This window comes from Schistocerca cancellata, chromosome 4 (genome assembly GCF_023864275.1).
Source record: "Schistocerca cancellata isolate TAMUIC-IGC-003103 chromosome 4, iqSchCanc2.1, whole genome shotgun sequence".
NCBI classification, from domain to species: domain Eukaryota; kingdom Metazoa; phylum Arthropoda; class Insecta; order Orthoptera; family Acrididae; genus Schistocerca; species Schistocerca cancellata.
The window spans coordinates 514845201-514851570 of NC_064629.1; positions in this window are offsets into that span (position 1 = coordinate 514845201).

Below are 6370 nucleotides of genomic sequence, written 5' to 3' on the forward strand. Positions count from 1 at the left end.
AAGGAAGTGTTAAGGACCCTCTCGGTGCCAGAATCCCTGAAATTTATAAGATCCCTTGTGAGTGCAGAAGCGGGTGCTTGAGTCAGTCTATCCGTAACGTTTCCAACGGCAGTACAGAACACCAGAGACACACTAAAAAATTGAGAACTTGAGAACTTCGCCATTGTTGAGCACAATATTACAAATAAACACAGAATAATGTTTTATGAAGCCAAAATATTGTCCCATGCTCCTACATATTGGTGTTCTGTAATTAATGAAACAATAGAAATCAGAATGGATGAGAACAACTTCTATCGGGACGCTGATAACACCGTGAGAAATGTTATTACAAGAGTGCTGGAGCAACTATTGCAGACATGAACGCCATGTCTGCCAGTGTGGCGTAATGAAGACGTACACTATTTTATGGCCTGTGTGTGCGGTGTTACATTTTCGTTTTGTTTACTCGTTTCAGTATTCTGTGAATGTAAAATTTGTTTTATGTCGGAATCTGTTCTTTGGTAAGCTTATGTAACTTCACAGCAGGGTACAACTTAAACTCATGTATACTCTGCACTGCCAAACCAAACTGTAGAATTTTTGTATTTACAGCATGACGGGTTAATGACAGGGCAGCAACTGTCTTAACCAGTTTGATGTAGCAAACAGCGAAACTTGCTAAATTCAGTTTTTCTTTACTTAACTGATGAGCGGTTTCGGATATTGGAACCCTTTCTAACATCAGCCAAACAGAAAAACTAGTGTACTCCGTGATAGCCCGTAAACCACTGTACATAGTTCTTCTAAGTTAAGTTTTTCAGTGACCATAGGCAGGACAAACATATAAAACATACACTTCTGAGATGCGGCCTTTGTTTCGCATGTGTCAACACCCTGCCGTTTGAAGCATCGTCCATCTCAAGAATGACGTCACTGGCCTCCACACTTTTGAACCATTACAGAGGAAGGTTGTACACACCTTTGAGCCAAATTTCAAACTTAAGCTTCCCAACGAGTAGGAATTACGAGGTTTCAAATAAGTGATCCTTTAATTCTGTTGCGCAGTGTAGAACTTGCGTAGAAATGTTATCAGAAGTTTGTTGCTCAGTGACTTGCTTTGTAATTTTCTTTTTTAACCATTTAGAGTAACCACATCTGTGTATTGATTACATTATATTTCGATGAGTTCCTTTTGTCGCCATTTCAGTTCATGTTGTTGTGCCGATTGTCACTGAAAACGCGATCCGACGTGGCATCGAAGTTAACACAAAATATTCATGTTCGGGTAGAGTGAGATTCAAATTGCCTACCAAGAATCCTGCTTCAGTTTCTCTGGGGTTTCCCTAAACAGCTTAACTAGCTTGAGGCAAATGTTGGATCGCTTCCCTAATTAAGTTCATGGTCGATTTCCTTCCCTTTTTTATGACTCTGAGTTTAATCGCACTGCTTGAACTTTAAAGAGGTGCTGTTGTTTCTTGTATATCAGAGAACAGATACAATGCACAGAACGATATGCAAGGCATAACGTTCCACTATTTTGTTCATTGTGATAATTTCTACGAGTGCCAGTGGTAACTTTACGCTACGTTACACTGAAAAGCTGTGGCGTTTGTAGTACACATCGCTCTCATCTTGCTACAGCCTAATATGAAAGGTACTCGTAATCGCTGCTCTCAGTGGTATGTTGTGATGTTGATACTACAAGCACTGCAGGATGATGATGCTGTTGGCCTCGTGTGTGTCATTCCATGTCCTATAGACAGGTTGGTCACACTTTCTGGTACCCCTTCTATAGTCCGCTGTTTTTGTTAGCAGCCACTGTCACGCGTACAGGACTCCTGTAGTGAGGGACCTTTTTTCGTCTCCGGCGCAGTCGCAACATACAGCCATCTCAGGGCAAACAGCTGTGTTCAGTGTAAAGCAAGAAATACATTTTAAAGCCTCTTCAGCTATAAGGACTGAATATCGTCCACGGCCACCTCCGTAGCTCAGTGGTGCCGGCACGCTAGCTTAGCGTGTTCGGTCAGAGGGCGAACAGCCCTCTGTAATGAACAAACTGAGAAAAGGAATCAACGGTCAACTTGGACGTCCAAAAAAAGAAAAGTGGTCAGCATGTTTTAATGCTATGCAGAAGAGCTGGGTTCGATTCCCCGTACAGTCTGATTTTTTTGTTGCTGGGAGGACTGGAACGGGGTACACTCAGCCCAGTGATGCCAACCGAGGAACCATTTGGTTGAGAAGTAGTGGCTCCAAAGTCAAGAAAGGCGGCAACGGCCGGGAGACCTGTTGCTAACACTATGCCCCTCAGTAGTGCATCCAAATGACGATTAGCAGATGCAGTCGAACGGTCCTGACTGCCACGTCTGGTCCATAAGGCACAGCTTTGCTTTGGTTGCATATAATTTACGATGCGTATGTCGGACTATACAGGACTCTGGTCGCAGCATATTAAAAACAGAAACCATCAACACTAAAAACAAAGAAAGTAACTAAATGTGTTATATTGAGAGCGATGGTGCAAGGAAGGATGTGACTCCAATCCCATCCACACGTTGAGATGTAGTTTACCCGTAGTTACCATAAATCTCTTAATGCATTTGCCGATATCACTGCGAAGGTCACGGTCGATTTTCTACCCCACCTGAGTTCAAGCAAATTCCTTGATCAGTCTCTAATTACATCGACGTCAGGTAGTCTTATGGACATTCACCAACTGTTTGTACGAATTCCCATTACCAAAAATCTGCTCGTAACACCAGGTCCACGCTAACCTAACGTTACTGTGCCTCTACCAACGTCATCATCTTCTTCATAATTGTTTTTAAGAATTAGATATTTTTGCCATTTCCGCCTCCGAATTGTTTATGTCTTTTCTTCAATACATGGACAACGTTTTTCTTTCCTGTTTGCTTATACAGTTCTGCAGTTTTAGTTACTTTAGTATTGGACATACATTGGACTGTCTTTCGGTTTCAGTCTGCATTTCATTTATAGTTGTTATGGGTTCACATTTAGTTCCTGTCCAATACCGGTATTTCTTTTATGATCCAGTAATGAGCATCCAACTACAAAGCGGAGGAACTTCATCTGTCATTACTAGATTTGTCGTAACTGATCGAATGTCAGGGTTCAACATTCATTGCCATACAGTAGCACAGGCAAGGCTATTATTCTGTATGGTTTAATTAAATTTTCTTTCCGTATGTTACGTTTTAATGAACGCTTCCACAGAACTGTCTGAATGTGGCCAATTTTAGCTCTACATCAGCTGATTTGGAAAATTTAAAATTCAGCCTAGATATTTAAAGTCTCTTACTTGTACAGTTATTTTTCCATATATATGACAGACTTGGCTCTTATGGGTCGGAACCCTTGAAACGCCACTACTTTCGTTTTATCTTTCGAGTTCCACGTTTAGTGGCAATTTCATTCAACTTATGTACTGCTATATGGTATCTGCTTCACATTTTCCTATTATAAGATGACCATCAGCAAACAGCAGCGTCATGAAATTAAAACTGTCACTTCTTAATGAGTCGCTTGATAGTATATACCGGTTGTGAGAGACATATTTGATGTCTACATCTACATAAACACTTAAATGGGAGGGGAACAGTGCAAACTCTTTCTAATTCTTTGATTATTATCGGCAGGTTCTTTCCCATTTCTTACAACACAGAGTCTTCTTTTATTATTTTTGTATAATGATTGAAGTCACGATATCAGATTTGCTGAAACTGCCATTTCCTTTAGTGATTCCCAGAGCATTTTATGTTTCACGTTTTCATAACATAACAAAATAAAGTACAATGTCTATCATATCAGTGTCAGTTCTATGACAGGCCAAGAAATTATGCTCTCTGCCCTAATGTGCCAAGGTAGTCAGTAGCTATTTGTATGAGGTACTTTTTAGGTTCTGTGACTATTCCACACATTTTGTGATGTGCTACTGAAGACTGTAACTTGTTTACGCTGATGGTACAGTGCCAATTTCATACAAAACTATTTAACAAGTGAGGTAAACAGACTAGCAGTTTGTTCGTTGGCTATGCTATCGTAAGTAACATCTTTTTTTAAGTGTGACTGAATGTAAGGCAAAGTGCATAACTAAGAGAAACAAATCTTATTGTAGCAGATAACGACATGAGTAGCAAACGTTTGGTGCGATCACATTGTTTAAATATTAAGGTCTGCAGTCCAAACTGCACGAACGACAACACAGAATAAGCAGAGCGAAATCTCATAGCTTCTATTAAGGAAACGTCATTCGCCATACACGTGCGAACTATTCTGTAGTACTGTCTGAATATTTTGTATCACTATCAACAAACCCTGACAGGAGGCGTCTGGGGAATTCTGAGATGCGCTGCTAGCATCGTAAAAAGGTAACTGTATGATAGTAGAGCTGCTGAGGGAAGTTAAATGGGAATCGTTGGAAGGAAGGCAGCATCGTTGTTGGATAAATTTACAGAACCGGTATTCGAAGTAAACCGTGCGACATTCCTATTGTCACTTGTTCAACATAATAATGCAGGAAGCACAGGATGCAGCTTGCGAAGCAGAAGAGAGTATTAACATAGGAATAAAAATGAATATATTGGCCTTTGCAGGTGATGTAGCATTAATCATTGGTAATATACATGACCTGAAAATACTGGCAAGAAAGTTATTTCAGAAAGCAAAGAAAGTTGGATTAGAGGTAAATGACGAAAAAACAGCATTCATGAGGGTAGAAAGAAATTACGAGACATAAAGGTGGCTAACCATGCTGATTGGTAACCACGTGTTTGATGAAGCAAGAAAGTTTAAGTATCTGGGGGTTGTAGTAAATAACAGAAATGATGAGGAACAAGAAATAGAAGCGAAGATAAAAGCGCCATCCAGAGCGGCATATTCACTCAACAAATTACTGTCATGCAACATTTTTCAAAAGAAACCTAACTATAGATATATAAAACTGTACTTAGACCAGTACTACTAAAGGGGGCAGAAATATGGAGAATAGAGGTACATTTGTGTCCAAAATGAAAGCAGCAAACGAAAATTTTGCAAGGTTGCGTTTATTTTGCCACAAAATAGTATATACAGGTGACAGTAAAGTAGAAACAGTGTAAACAATGCAGAACGTAAACAACTGCAACGCGCATAATAGTAGAAAAAAATTCTCTTCTTTTTTTTCCAACTTAACGTATTTGCACACACATTCCGACAACCGGTTAATGTGCTCAGTATGGGGTGTAACTACCTCTGGCACAACAACGGGCCATGCTATGAATGATATCATCTCATTTAGGGGCAATAACACCCATTCTTCCCGCAGAACTGCTTGCAAGTGTTGGAGAGTGGTTGATGGACGCTTACGTGATGCAGTCCGTCTTCCTAGTGGATTCCAGACATGCTCTATATGATTCAAACCGGGAGCGTGAGAAGACCACGCCATGTGTGCAATATCTTCCTTTTACAAGAAAACATCAACCTCCCGTGTTCTATGTGGTCGCGCATTATCGTTCATCAATACGAAATCTGGGCCCACAGCAACTCACAACAACCGCACATGAGGTTGCAAGATCTCGTTACGATACCTGACAGCAGTTAAACCTTGCCTATTTACCAGTGCAGTTTCATGAAGAGGTGTTTGAGTTGTCAACACAATCCTTGCCCACACCATTAGAGATCCCTCTCGATATCGGTCCATTTCGACAATGTTTGGGTCCCGAAATCGTGTGCCATCTTTCTTCCAGGTGCGAATCTGCCGAGAATCACTTTCCGGACCAAATCGGGTCTCATTCGTGAAAAGAACATTGGCCCAGTGTTCGGGCATCCAGGTGGCATGTTGAGGACTCCACTCTAGACGTTTCCATCTGTGAAGAAGCGTCAAAGTGTAAGTAGGCTGTTTATGTTTTCTTATTGGTAACGCCACATAGCGCTCTGTATGAAAATCACTGGCTGTGCCGTGTGCAGTCTGTGGCTAGTTTGCATTGTTGTCTGCCATTGTAGTGTTGGGCAGCTGGATGTTAACAGCGCGTAGCGTGGCGCAGTTGGAGGTAAGCCGCCAGCAGTGGTAGATGTGGGGAGAGAGATGGCGGAGTTTTGAAATTTGTAATACTGGATGTCATGAACTGCTATGTATATTATGATTTTTCAACACTATTAAGGTAAATACATTGTTTGTTCTCTATAAAAATCTTTCATTTGCTAACTATGCCTATCAGTAGTTAGTGCCTTCCGTAGTTTGAATCTTTTATTTAGCTGGCAGTAGTGGCGCTCGCTGTATTGCAGTAGTTCGAGTAACGAAGATTTTTGGTGAGGTAAGTGATTTGTGAAAGGTATAGGTTAATGTTAGTCAGGGCCATTCTTTTGTAGGGATTTTTGAAAGTGAAATTGCGTT